Source organism: Neoarius graeffei, chromosome 5, assembly GCF_027579695.1.
Source record: "Neoarius graeffei isolate fNeoGra1 chromosome 5, fNeoGra1.pri, whole genome shotgun sequence".
In the NCBI taxonomy this organism is placed as follows: Eukaryota; Metazoa; Chordata; class Actinopteri; order Siluriformes; family Ariidae; genus Neoarius; species Neoarius graeffei.
In genome coordinates this window covers 72,699,944-72,714,997 of record NC_083573.1, presented here as the reverse complement: position 1 = coordinate 72,714,997, position 15,054 = coordinate 72,699,944, and the positions used below count along the sequence as shown (strand labels likewise).

Here is a 15,054-nt window from a genome sequence, read left to right as displayed (position 1 = left end):
AGACTTACAAAGAAAATCAAGAATGACCAATACAATCATGAATGGCCAGCAAAATCAGGACTGACCAGGGAAATTAAGAATGGCCAACAAAATTAGGACTGACCAATAAAATCAGAAATACCCATCAAAATTAGTAATGACCAGCTAAATCTGGACTGACCCAACACTACCTGAAGCTCAGTGAAAGAGAGTGCCTCCAATTTTTTTCACATGGTATAAACTTATTTCTTCTAACGTTTATAAATTCACAGATAATGCATCGTCCTGTCATGACTTATTCCAAATATTCTGGGCAGTCAATATGTCTTGCTAAATATAGCTTGTTACATATTGTCCACCCGTTTTTGTGGCAAACTACAAATCCCAGAATCCTCTGGTATAAGCCATACCACATGACTAATAAAGGGGATCAGGTGGTATTGAGTCATGTGATGTTGTGAGTCTGGGCTGCTTCTTCGTCTGATGTGAATGCTAAAGCCAAGTGATCTTTAAGGAAATAAAAAGAGGTAATGTTTGAGATACCTTTTTCTCCCTCTGCTCTTTCTCGCTTTTTGAATGGATTGTTATTGCTGCTGAGATTATATCAGGGAGGAGGGGTAGGAGATGATGGAGGAGTCAAGGAGAGTAAGGGTGTAGGCCATGGAGGATACTGTTCCATTCAGTGTGCCTGTGTATGTGGATGTGTACTGGATCATGCATCCTGTGACTGTAGAACCACGTTTCCAGGACTGTAGAAATATATTTAATAGTGTGAGTGTCCTTAAGGAGATGAACCTTTCTGCAACCTGTAAACAAGACTTTGGTGCTTAACATCACAAGCTTTTTTATGTACTAGTGCATCTCAAAATATTGGAATATTGTGAAAAGTTATTTTCTTTTTTTTTTGTAAATGAATTAATAAAGGTAAACTTTCATATATTCTATCTCCATTACATGTAAAGTGAAATATTTCAAGGCTTTTTTGGTTTTAATTTTGATGATTATGGTTTATAGCTTATGAAAATCAGGAATCCAGTATCCCATCTCATTATCTCTAGCTGCTTTATCTTGTTCTACAGGGTTACAGGCAAGCTGGAGCCTATCCCAGCTGACTATGGGTGAAAGGCAGGGTACACCCTGGACAAGTCGCCAGGTCATCACAGGGCTGACACATAGACAACCATTCACACTCACATTCACACCTACGGTCAATTTAGAGTCACCAGTTAACCTAACCTGCATATCTTTGGACTATGGGGGAAACCGGAGCACCCGGAGGAAACCCACGCGGACACGGGGAGAACATGCAAACTCCGCACAGAAAGGCCCTCGCCGGCCACGGGGCTCGAACCCAGGCCTTCTTGCTGTGAGGCGACAGCACTAACCACTACACCACCATGCCGCCCAGAATCCAGTATCTCAAATTATATTTCAGTGTGAGTAAAACAGTATAAATACTGTATCTCTTGGTCTAGTTCAGTACATGCAATCACAATCATGGGGAAGACTGCTGACTTGACAGTTGTCCAGAAGATGATCATTGACACCATCCACAAGGAGGGTAAGCTACAGAAGGTCATTGCTGAAAAGGTTGGCTGGAAAATGTGCAAAAGCAACAGGGATGAGCAAAGGCTTGAGAGAATTGTCAGGAAAAGTTGATTCAAGAACTTGGGAGAGCTTCACAAGGAGTGGACTGAGGCTGGTCAAAAGCCACCATGCACAGACATCTTCAGGAACGGGAATACAACTGTCGCATTCCTAATATCAAGCCACTCCTGAACCAGAGACAATGTTTCTCTCCTGGGCTAAGGAGAGAAACAACTGGACTGTTGCTTAGTGGCCCAAAGTCCTCTTTTCAGATGAAAGTAAATTTTGCATTTCATTTGGAAATCAAGGTCATAGAGTCTGGAGGAAGAGAGGCACAGAATCCAAGGTGTTTGAAGTCCAGTGTGAATTGCCATGTTATCTACTGGTGTTGGTCCACCGTATTGTATTAAGTCCACTGAGCAACAGTCCAGTTCTTTCTCTCCTTAGCTCAGGTAAGATGCTTTTAACATTGTCTCTGGTTCAGAAGTGGTTTGATATTAAGAGTGCAACAGTTGTAGCCCCTTTGGTCAACTATTTGCATATCCATGTGCTTACTTTCCTGACTCCTCTAAAAAGCCCCTTTTACATATAAAACCTGTTAATGTTCCAGGTAAAAGCAACACAGGATGGATAACAAATGTCATTCCCATTCATCTTCCATAACAGTAAAGTAACAGGTGTCCTGTATCCCCACTTTATTCCCACCTGACTATATTTTACAGGATGCTACAGAGCACAAACCCCTGAGATGTGCAAAACATTTGAGAACACACATGATGTATAATTCACAAGGTGGCAAGTCCATATTGTAAAAAGCCTAAGTTGAGACATTAGTTATTTAGCAACATGGCACCGATCGAGCTGCCTCATGTCTCTGTTGAGAGAGTTCTCTTCATGCTTCTGAACATTAGTTTTGTTCAGGCAAAGGCTATTTACAACATTTTTTTTTTTTTTTTTACTTCACAGCAGTGTTTTGGGGGAAAAAAAGATTTCTGTAATAGGATAAGTATTCAGATAAGTAGGTGTCAGTAGTTCTGTTGCAATTTCACTGCATCATTCACGTCACTGCCATCTACCTCATGATTGGTCACAGCACATTAATGGTTCCAATTCCACTGCAGCCATGGCAAAAGATTATCATTAACATTACTAGGTTGCCAGGAGAATTAAACTTGGCTGTTTTGGTCCCATTCCCCTACAACACTATTACAGCATAATAGTGATAAATAAACAGCTTTCATGGTGATTGTGAATAGTGTGGGTTTTTTTTATACATACATATACATCCCCATATGTATGTTTATACATACATATGCTGATGGGGACATGGCTAAAAAAATCTCATACTGGACTCTGCACTGCAACTGGCCAGCTTCCAATTTTTCAGAGTGGCCTGTAACACAGATTGTTCCGGTAAAGAAAAGAGTGGTGGAATCTGTTTTTATGTAAACAGTGGCTGGTGCAGTGATGCATCCATGATTCTGCAACACTGTTCTGCTGACCTGGAATCATTTTCATTAATTGGAAACCCTTCTACTCCCCCATGAATTTGCTTCATTCATTCTAGTTGGTGTTTACATTCCACTGCAGACCAACGTGCAGAATGCACAGCACATGCTGGCCAACCAAATACTGGGTGTGGAGCAGATTAACCCAGACTCCCTAGTTATTGTCCTTGGTTACTTTTAAGAAAGGTAACCTCCACCACAAACTACCCAAATGCAAACAGTTTATTAAATGCCCAACCAGAAAGGAGAATATTTTGGATCACTGCTACACTACAGTCAACAATGCCTATCATACCATTCCCTGTGCTGCACTGGGCCACACTGACCATGTCATGGTCCACCTGATTCCTGCATACAGGCAGAAATTAAAGCTGAGAAAACCTGTAGTGAGGACATCAAAGATGTGGCGCAATGAAGCTGTGGAGAACCTTCAGGTGTGCTTGGACTGTACAAACTGAGATGTGTTCAGGACTGTTATCAATAGTCTGGAGTACACAGAGGCTGTGACATCCTGCATCAACTTCTGTGAGGACTGCTGTGTTCCATCACGCACCAGCATGAGTTACAATAATGACAAATCCTGGTTCACAGATAAATTCAGACAGCTGAGGTTAAGGAAGAAGTGTTAAGAAGTGTGGACAGGGACAGGTTAAAAGAGTCTAGGAACAGTTTTAGCAAAGCAGTGAGAGAAACTAAATGACTGTACTCTGAGTAACTCCAATGCCAGTTCTCAGCCAACGACTCTCCATCTGTCTGGAAAGGGCTCAGACAGATCACTAACTAACAACCTTCAGCCCCCCACTCTGTTAATGACTTGTGCCTGGCCAACCATCTGAACAAGTTCTACTGCCGCTTTGAAAGACAATGGGACTGTACTGATTCCATTCCCTGTGACTCCAGCTCCTGCCCACCACTTCTACTGCTGCTGGGGCCCCTCTACAACCTCTCACCCTAAACGTCCATGCACCCACCACCACAGCCTCAACTATCTCCATTCTGGAGAGGGATGTCAACAAGCTCTTTAAGAAGCTTGAACCCCTGTAAAGCCGCAGCTCCTGACTTTCTCACCATTTACCCTGAAGCACTGTGCTGATCAGCTGTCTCCAGTATTCAGACATCAACACCTCACTGGAGACATGCCATGTGCCAGCCTTCTTCAAGGCCCCCACTATTATCCCCATCCCTAAAAAGCCAAGGATCACAGGATTAAATGACTACAGACCCATTGCCCTGACTTCTGTGGTTATGAAATCTTTCGAGTGCCTTGTGCTTTACCACCTTAAAGCCATCACTGACCCACTACTGGACCCTATGCAGTTCGCTTGCAGACCCAACAGATCTGCAGATGATGCTGTCAACATGGCTCTTCATTTCATCCTCCAGCACCTGGAATTTCCAAGAACCTGTGCTAGGATCCTGTTTGTGGATTTCAGTTCTGCTTTCAACACTATCATCCTGGCTCTTCTGCAGGACCAGCTCTCCCAGCTGAGCATGCCTGACTCCACCTGCAAGTGGATCCATGGACTTCCTGTCTGATAGGAAGCAGAACATGAAGCTGGAGGAAACACTTCTTTGACTCATGAACTATCAGCACTGTATCCCCTCAAGGCTGTGTCTTTTCTCCCTGTAGACTAACAGCTGCCCCTCCAGTCATCAATCTGTGAAGTTCCTATAGTTCACAGATGACCCCACCCTCACTGGACTCCGCTCTAATGAAGATGAGTCTGCCTACAGGTGGGAGATTGACCATCTGGTGTCCTGGTGCAGGCAGAACAGCTTAGAGCTGAATGCTCTAGAGACAGTGTAGATGACCTGAGTTCAGGAGGCACTCTGCCACACCCTCCACCAGCACCCTGTTTGACTCCCAAGTAACCTCCTGTGGAGTATTTCTGCTTCCTGGACACTATAATCACTCAGGACCTCAAGTGGGAGACAAAGATCTGCTCTCTCACCAAGAAAGCACAGCAGAGGATGTACTTCCTGTTGAAGTTCCAGTTGAAGAAGTTTGATCTGTCAAAGACAAAGATGGTAGTGTAAAAGTTCACCATCATTGAGTCTATCCTCACCTCCTCCATCACTGTCTGGTACACTGCTGCCACTGCCAGGGACAACGGCAGACTGCAGCGCATCATTCACTCTGCTAAGAGGGTGATTGGCTGCAACCTTCCATCTCTTCAGGACCTGTACGAGTCCAGGACCCTGAGGAGAGCAGAAAGGATTGTGGCCAAGCCCTCTCACCCTAGGCACAAACATTTGAATCACTCCACTCTGGCAGGAGGTTGCAGTCCATCAGAATCAAAAACTCACACCATAAAGCCAGCTTTTCCCCACTGCAGCTGACCTCATCAATAAGGTCAAAGACCCTCACTGACTCTAAGCTTACAGTTTCAAACTGTGACATTAATGCACTTCTTCTCTGAACTGCGATTTTGCACATTACATGGTCCTGTCATACATCTTGATTCTGTAAACTTTTATTGTTCATTCTGGCACACATGCTGTGCAGCCTGGTTATTTATTTAACCCATTGCACATATCCTCTTCTCACACATTCATGTCTTGACTCTTCATCCTGTGACACATTTTGCACATTCTGGGACATACTGTACAGCTTGGACTTCAACCCATGCAAATACCCCTTAAATATGTCCACTTTTCAAATTTGTACATTTTAGATTCTTTTTACTTTTTATCCCCTGCTGGCCAAAAGGCCCAAAGGGGGAGTATGTTGTGGCAATGTCTGTCTGTCCATCCCAGGAAAGGGTACTCACCTTCTGAAATCAACTCCTCTCTCAATTTTTAGAGGAATTTCACGAAACTTGGCAGAAGGATTTGTTATATGACAGTAATATGCATATTGCAATTTTGTTTGCAATATATTGTAGTGGGGGATATTGTGCTCTCAGAGCATTCTTATTTGTATAACTACTTTTTTCTCTTTTAAAATTCTTAAGTGTTAAAGCACCAATCACCAAAGGAAATTCCTTGTATGTGAGAATATACTCGGCAATAAACTTGATTTCTGATTGATTTTTTTTTTGTCCATATAAATATGGAATCAATTTTGTGCCAAAATGTTCATACAATACTTTTGAAATATCAAACAAAAACGACAAATCAAAATACAAAAAAAACAAAAAAAAGTCAATTTTTTTTAGACTGGCAAACAAATTATTCGTGTAATCGTGCAAGATATCAGTCTATTACTCTTCAGAAACCTTTTATTTTTGTTCTGCGTCTTTCTCAGTTTTGTTTGACGTAATTTATTTTGGTTGCGATTCCAGCTTTCTCGTTTGCGCTCCCTGACTTTTTGCTTGCAGTTTTGGCACAAACTTCATGTGTGGGTGGGCTGTCCAGGAATGCATTCCCATTGGGTAACTTGTGTTTGACTGACAGCTACGCTCAGCCATTCCCTACTCGGATTCTGGCGGACTGTTTGACGAGTGACCGATCCATTGACGGTAAACAAGGACTTCAGTGGCGACTATGATATTGAATTAATTCAACAAAGTGTAAATTCAATATCATAGTCGCCACTGAAGTCCACTCGATCCTTGTTTACCGTCAATGGATCGGTCACTCATCAAACAGTCCGCCAAAATCCAAGTAGGAAATGGCCGCAACAGCCTCCGGGGGAATGGCTGAGCGTAGCTGTCAGTCAAACACAAGTTACCCAATGGGAATGCATTCCTGGACAGCCCACCCACACGTGAAGTTTGTGCCAAAACTGCAAGCAAAAAGTCAGGGAGCGCAAACGAGAAAGCTGGAATCGCAACCAAAATAAATTACGTCAAACAAAACCTGAGAAAGACGCAGAACAAAAATAAAAGGTTTCTGAAGCGTAATAGACTGATATTTTGCATGATTACACGAATAATTTGCCAGTCTAAAAAAATTTTTTTGTTGTATTTTGATTTGTCGTTTTTGTTTGATATTTCAAAAGTATTGTATGAACATTTTGGCACAAAATTGATTCCATATATAAAGAACATAGTTGTACGAAGATATGAAGTTTATCTTTTATAGAAATTTTTTTTCACTCATTCGTTTCACTCACTTGTGAATATGTTCACTCAAAGATAAACTTCACATCTTTGTGCAACCATGTAATATCATAAATTTAACAATTATTCCACAAAAGCAAGTCATACATGAGCTGATGGCCTATATTGGCCAGCAGCCATGCATGATGAGATTGAGTGGAATAATTTTTATTCTATCCACAGTCACTGAATTTTGAGAAACGGAGCATTTTTATTTTTTTGCAAATTTGAAAACTTTTCTTTAAAAAAAAAAAGTGCTGTCTTGCTCTGGTATAGAATAGCTTTAGACATTTATTTAATTCTTCTTTGGACATTTCAGTTATGTAATTTTCAAACATCTTTTGAGCTTTTGAACCAGTCTTAAAAAAAAAAAAGCAAAATTTTAAAAATAAGATGCATTGTTACCATCAAATATGTATTACATATTTTGCTTTTTTTTGGTGATCTGTTTATTAAAGAAGCATGTTTCCAGCATGTTGACAATTACGTAAGCCAAATTTCAGCCAAGGTAAGTTAACGAAGTTTCTGACACATATTTTGGACTTTTGAAAATGAACGGTATTACACACACCTTAGTATACCTGTCAGTCTCAGAGCATCGTTACCCGACATTTTTAGGGTGGCACAGTGGTGTAAGTGGTTAGCACGGTTGTCTCACAGCAAGAAGATTCTGGGTTCAAGCCCAGCGGCCGGCGGGGGCCTTTCTGTGTGGAGTTTGCATGTTCTCCCCATGTCTGCGTGGGTTTCCTCCGGGTGCTCCGGTTTCCCCCACAATCCAAAGACGTGGTTAGGTTAGTGTAGGACGGCCTTGGGCTGAGGTGCCCTTGAGCGAGGCACCTAACTCCCTACTGCTACCCGGGCGCTGTTAGCATGGCTGCCCACTGCTCTGGGTATGTGTGTGTGCTCATTGCTCACGTGCATGTGTGTTCTCACTGCTTCAGATAGGTTAAATGCAGAGAGGAATTTCGAAGTGTGTGATGAATAAAGTTCTTTCTTTCTTTAAATTCTGCATGGCTTTCTCTGTGAGAGATGCAGCTGTGTGTGTGTGTCTCCTCTCTCTCTCATCCAATTCTTCTTGAATTGGTGAAATTTGAAGTTTCTTTGCCATATTTCTCTATCCTTCATAGCATTTTAGAAGTTGCTTGCCAGAGAGGCCAGTGTCCTTCTCCAAGAAAGTTTTGACAGTAACATCAAGCGTCCCAACTCCTCTTTCACATTCGGGGGACCATAAAAGGAGTTGGCCAGCAGGTTTGTCATGTCTGGAAACATGACCCGCAACAGCCATTCTCAAAAAATGGATTTCCAGCTAGAAGATTAAGCTGTTCTAAGAAATCCTGCAAGAATGTATCGTTTTGTTAGTTTTATCATAAAATGAGAATCTGTGAGCAAGGTGAATGTTCATGTCTCCACCAGTAAACATCATATGACGAGGCACATCTTGTATTGTATTACTGAGGGATATGTAGAATTCACAAACCGCTTCCTCCAATAAGACATTGTGTGGAGAGTAACATGAAATGTTTGCAGTTTTTGCATTGCCTTTAAAAATAGCTATGACAATTCGATCATTTACCTTCTTTACTGAGTTAAGGAGAGGCAGAATAGAGGAGGCAACAGCAAGTGCAACTCCTCCAGTGGCTGCTCCTTTACTATTGCATTAATCAGAAACTGTAATTAAAGTGACAAATCCTATATTGATCACAACAATATCAGAGTCTGTATCATGATGGACAAGATGATCTTGTATGCAGACTATTGACAGATTGCAGTCTTTCATGTTCTTATCAAGTTCAGCTCTTGGAGATTGTGTCTGCAGAGTTTTGCAGTTAAGTGTAGCCATATTATGTTTGGCTGGGTCTAAAATGCCTTTTCTCGGCCTTCGTTCAGAGCGGTGTTGTCCCGGGGGACCTCTTTATACCAAATATGTTTATGAACAGTTCAAGTCTGACCTTATCTGAACACAGCACCTGGTCTCAGTTTGTGCTCTTCTATAAATGTTGATTTGTAATGGAAAGCTTTCTGGCTTATTGGCATGAAGGATGGAACAGAATAGCTCAAGGATGTGTTTTTGCCAACCTGATCATCTATCTCATGTCTTTGTTGTCACAGACTCCCACTTTGTGCCATGGTTCCCATGACAATAAGCCCCAAGTGCTATTGTTTTGGTACCTTTTTTGGTCCCATCAACAGCCCAAATAAATATCAGGCTAAGAGCCTATGCTTGTAGTCATCATCCTCTTCATATGTAGTATGTTATGTTAACTGTCAGTGCATATTTTCATGATTGCATTTATAAATGGCACATAAATCTTTGCATTTTTAAGCTTGAAGGAATTTGTCATGATGCTGTCATATGTATGAAATGCTTCTATTATGTTGAGAGAAGACTGAAATTCAGAAAAGGATACGCTATTTGATGCCAAAAGCAATCAGACATCTTTCTTTTTTACTTCAAAAAATGTGATGAGCTGTTACCACCCATGCTACACTCAACATAAGATGAAATTTTAAAATCCATCTGACCAGAATTCAAGATCATATTTTCTTGATAACACTTTTAAGTAAAGAAACTTTTTAAATTTCAGCAAATTGATATAGTGGCCCCATGCCTGAACCCAGTACATCATTAAGCATCATTACTTGATTGCAGAAAGTTTCTTGACATGGTATGTAATTGGACAGTACTCTATAATTGGCTAAAGAGAGGAATGAGACCCAGAATCAATTTCTGGGGTTGGTTGGATGAGAGGACTCTAGTTAACATGCCGAGCTGTTTGGAAGTGTAGGATTAATGGGTGGTCAGGACTTTAGATAAAATTAAACTAATCTGGGCCCATCCAGATAGAGGATAAGGTCTGCTACAAGTGTGTGACACTGCTTTGGCAGGATGTGCTGCTTCACTAAGACCCTGCTGGCAAAGAGCCCTCCTGACTAGACAGTGCTGATTCATGTCTGTGGTACTATTTATGCTGCTGAGTGAAAATCAGAGAATCATTGTCAGGCAAAGGCCCAAGCAAGATGACTGGCTGTAAGCTGTGATGATCAGTTATCTCAGAGAGTAGCCTGTAATTTATACCTCTTACCTGTTCTGCTTTCTATGAATGTGAAATTTTTTTGATCAAATTATTTTTGAACATAACTCAGTTTGGATTTACAGATATTTAATTAAACACTTCACAAAGTAATTGCAGAATAATACATGTGGGTGCAATCAGTTAATTATTGAAATTAAGTGATCAATCTCATTAAATCAGTCTCATTAAATTTGAAGGTTAATAATTAAAATGAATCAATCCCATTGAATCGTTTAATTTGACTCATTTGAATTGAATCATACCATAGAATCAGTCTCATTGAATCGTTTGAACTGAATCATTCAAATGAATCGTTCAAGCGAATCGAATCAGTGAACCATTCAGAGTGAATCAGTGAATCATACCATTAATCCTGGATAAATTACCAAACAGCTAAATTATGGTATATTCCAAATTATTATTGATCACTTACCATATTACATAAATCATCTGCACCTTTTTGAATTCTTTGAGAGATTGGGGACTTTGAAAATATTGGAACACCAACAAGATGAATACACACAGCTTTGATAATAAATGAATTTATTATAACAAAGATAAAAAAAATAAAATGAATGTCAGCAGATATATTCAAATATGATGGTCATATGTGTGTAAGAGAGAGAGAGTGAGAGAGAGAGACCTTGGGTGTTGCTCTTGAGAGGGTTGGCTCTTGTGGCTAACTCCACGTGTTTGTGGGGGAGGAGTTAAGGCCCAAGGACCACCTCGTGGAGTTAAACAAAGAAAGGTGTGTTAGGTCTAGCTTGTTGCTATGTGCTTGTTAAAGGCCCTATGGCCTAGCTAAGCATGTGGTAGGCCTAGATTAGCTTTGGGGCTAAGCTAAGACAAAGGAATTAGCCGTGTGGCTAACTAGGGTATGTTTGTGAGTGTGTGTTTGTTAGGCCTGGTGAGGCCTACTGAGGCTAATGAAACAAAGGGCTAGCCAGTAGCTAACCCACTAGCTCATAATACTGAAACCACTAACATCTTGATGAGATCAAGATGTATAATAATGAAATTAAAATGTTAGTAAGAATAAGAGAAAAAGGAGCATGCACAGCCTATCTAATTGAGATATTAAAACAAAACAGATCAATTCAACATGCTGCGTGTTTAACAGTGTAACAGATAAACCTGGGTTTAAATTCACACTATTTCAATAAAACAACTTCCTAAAACTAGCTTAATTATTATGCCCAAATATATTTTACTCAATATCTTGCCTCTAGCAAAGTTCTGAGAAGATGTTCGCCGTTGCAGAGCTTCGCTGTTCATGAAGCACACGAGTCGATTCTGTGAGTCGATTCCGTGGACAGAAAACTTCTCTTGATCTGACGCGTCGTTCATGATGAAAGGAAAGTCTCTGATTAATGTGCACAGAACTTCAATCAGGAGGAATTCTGGTCGCTCCTAATTACAAATTAAAACTGCGTTTGAGCTGCAGTCGTGACGTCACTTCTAATACAAATAAACCGGTTGTAACTCAGGTTGAGTTTAAAGATCGCGCTATTCTGGACTTTTACCTTGGCCAGTGGTTAAGCACAGAACACGCTGGATGGTGAATCTTGCAAGAAGGAAGTGTTTTCGGGTTTGAGAGCATCTCTTTTGTGCGTCTAGATTCCTTGGAATCCGGACACGAGAGACAAAGAGCGGCGCTTCCGCCTGGACTTATGCGCGCATGGCGGACTGACGTAGATGATCCCGCCCACACGTGACGTAGGTCACGCGGAAGAGGACTGGGAGTTGTAGTTCTTAGAGACAAAATGGCGGCATGATGCCTACACTTAATATGAAAGTTTTTTTTTTTTTTCATTTAGATCAGATTGCCTACTTTTAATAAAGCTTAAATTGTGGGGAAAAAAAGCTCAGTTCACCTATAATGGATACAGGCAAGTTGTATACATGTTCAATTAGTAAATTTGAGAGAAATACATGCTTTGAATCAATATAGAATCAAAACTGGGAAGGACAAAAAAAGTATATTTGGGAAGGATAAACATGGTGCACATGGTATTTGTGTAATAACTTGTATAAGATGGCTTACTTTGTGTCATCTGATAAGTGTCAGCTTGTTTGTAATCAAATTATTTAGTAATCATGTCACATTATGCACCAGACTGAAGCCATACAAATCAGTTTCTTGTGATATTTAACTCTGAAATTCTCAGCTGGACTTTGCATTCTAAGAGCCTCATTATACATAATGTCATGCGCATATATATATATTATTTTTTTTTTTCTTTCCCCAAACAGCATATCATAAACTTTGTTTAATTTAATAATGTAATACAAATGCATGACTGTGTAAATTTCAGCAGAATGGAATCATGCACAGTTGGGTTTGAATTATGATCTAGCCTGAAGTAAGGTTTATCAATGTGACAAAAGTTGAATTTTAACAGTAATCAATGGCCACCATTGCTAGTCATGTGCTGCTCTTGAGCCCTTTTCTAAACTTGTTCTGGACATGCTGCTGCTTGTAACTATGCCAGTAGCTTTTCCACTATCTGGCACTTTGTGTTGGGACAACACCTTAATAAGCCACTTTGTTTAAACTTCAACCTTATGTGATTTAAAAAAAAAAAAATCCAGAATTCACACAAGTAGATACGAGAAAGTAATACCTCCAGAGTAATGAAACAAAAATAATTAAAGCTAGAGGGTAAAGGCAAGCATTTCCTTCAATGCCCCTCCTGCCCCCCCCCCCCCCAAAAAAAAGGAAAAAAACCCACAGCAACTTAAAAGCAAATCTATGTAGGGTGATGGCCAGTCACATCTACCCATCAGCAAAAAGCTATCTAGATGGAGTTCTAGATGGTCAAACCTCCTTTTAGCATGTTTACATTTTTTTGCTGTGAGTACAAACTCAACTTATAAGACATACAGTAATGACCAGGACAATGAAGGAGATGATAGCCAAATTTGTCTCAACAACACAGTGTTAAAAAGATCCAGTGTGTACTTTTGGTAATCTGTAGTCTTTAAGAATGTCCTAGATATCTTTGCAATGGTTGTTGATTATGAATTTGCAAGACTTTGGACCCTTTAGTGAATGTTCTGCACCAGCTATACTGTGGTGCCTGATTTGGTGAACAAATTCCAAGACCATATGACATCAGCAGGCATGAGTTGGCCATGTTTATTTTTATTTGTTGATTTAACTTTTAAAGCGGCATAATGATTTGCTTTAGCATAATTGTGATGTCTTATTGTGATATGCAATTGCAGGCTGAAAAAGAACAGCATTTTAAGCATAAATGATCAATCAGCTGCAAGCTCCCATCCTCTAGTTAATTATTTACATTTGATATTTATAGAACATACCCCAGTTATGTATATCTAAGTTACAAGAAATGAACCCCAAATTATGCACCTGAAAGCCAATAAAAGGGAAACAATCATTAGACCATGGTTATCTAAAATCAGAGGAAAGAAGAGGCACAAGGAAGGAGAATTCACCAAGGCTGAGACACCAGTGGATCACAGGGCAGCATTTGCACATGCATTCACACCTAGGTGCAATCTAGCATAGCTAATCCACCTGCATATTTTTTGAGCAGTGGGAGCAAGCCTGTAAACCTGGATGAAATGCATTTGACCATGGGGAGAACATGTGAAACTCACCACAAACAGTAACCTGAGCCAATGCTGCTGACTGCACCACTGTGCCATTAAGAAAAGTTATGTAATGGAAAATTCGATAAATGATAAAGCTACTCACTGGCTATAAACATGATTTTAGGAATGGCAAACTTATGAAAGATTTATGGAAGCACCCAGACACAGGATATTATGTAAAATAAAGAGTGCCATCTGTGAACCTCCCATGAATGACATTATATACACCTCAACCTTTTTTCCTCCTAACAATATTCAGGACTCCTCATTTTTTATTTATAGCTGCAATATTCTTAATGCATTCACCTTGGCCTGTAGCATGTACTGGCATAACCATATGGTTTGACTATTCTCAACACTATTTTTCTCCTGTGTAAATTTGGAGGATTGGTCAGATAATTGATAGTAACTGGCTATTAATTTCTGAGAACTTTGTGGCACTGTGTGAGAACAGGCCTTAATCATTCACAAATGGCAGTCACTAATAAAATTTGTTTCTGTACTACAACATTATTTGCTGGGGAAAGAATTGACGAGGGCGTTCAATGCTGAAGTTGACTTTACTATGAAATTATTTTTCACTGACCATGCTTGTTATTACTTCAGTGAATTTAGGTTAATAAAATATTCAATATAGTAATGCAGCACAGCTATATACATTGTGGTTCATTCAGGTATGCATAGGCATTGATGACCTTTTCAGTGCTTAACGAATATCTGAAACATTTTGCCAAAACAGTGTATCTTGAGGCTTAGTATATTTAGGAAATAATGAAGAAAGAAAATGATTTGTCTGAACCATGTTTAGTATGACAGTAGTTGGACTAATAACGTGTAAAATAGCTTGATCATTTTTTTGGGGGGGTGTTTTTTAATTTTTTTTTTTGTCAAATGATGTTTGGAGCAGTTGTTTTGAGATTTTTTTCTCCCCTTTTTCCCCTCTTTCCTACAAAATATTGGCACTTGTAAGATTGCTCAGCACAAGAATGTGTAACAAGTGTGATCAAGATACTGAAATATTTTATGAAGCATTATGCTCAAAACTCATTAGTGTGTGCTTTGTATTTAAACATATGGAAGTGGAATTTTTCTCTTTCAAATGAACAAAATTTACACTTTTTCTTCATGTGGTCTCCCCCTTTTTTTTTTACCCCCCCCCCCCCTTCCCCTTTTAATCTGCCAATTAGGTCATCTGCCAATTCCCTCCCAATTCAGTATCTAGTGGCTCTCTTCTTTCATGCACCA

General features: G+C 40.0%; 1 protein-coding gene across 4 annotated transcripts in view; it reads left to right on the top strand.

Moving 5' to 3' along the window:
- Window positions 1-432: 432 nt before the first annotated feature.
- Window positions 433-15,054, top strand: part of tsnare1 (T-SNARE Domain Containing 1) — a 437,024-nt gene continuing 422,402 nt past the window's right edge. For all 4 annotated transcript variants that reach the window (XM_060920699.1, XM_060920698.1, XM_060920697.1 and 1 more), the window contains exon 1: window positions 433-506. The gene's annotated coding sequence lies outside the window, so the exon portion shown is untranslated. The remainder of the gene's footprint in view (window positions 507-15,054) is intronic.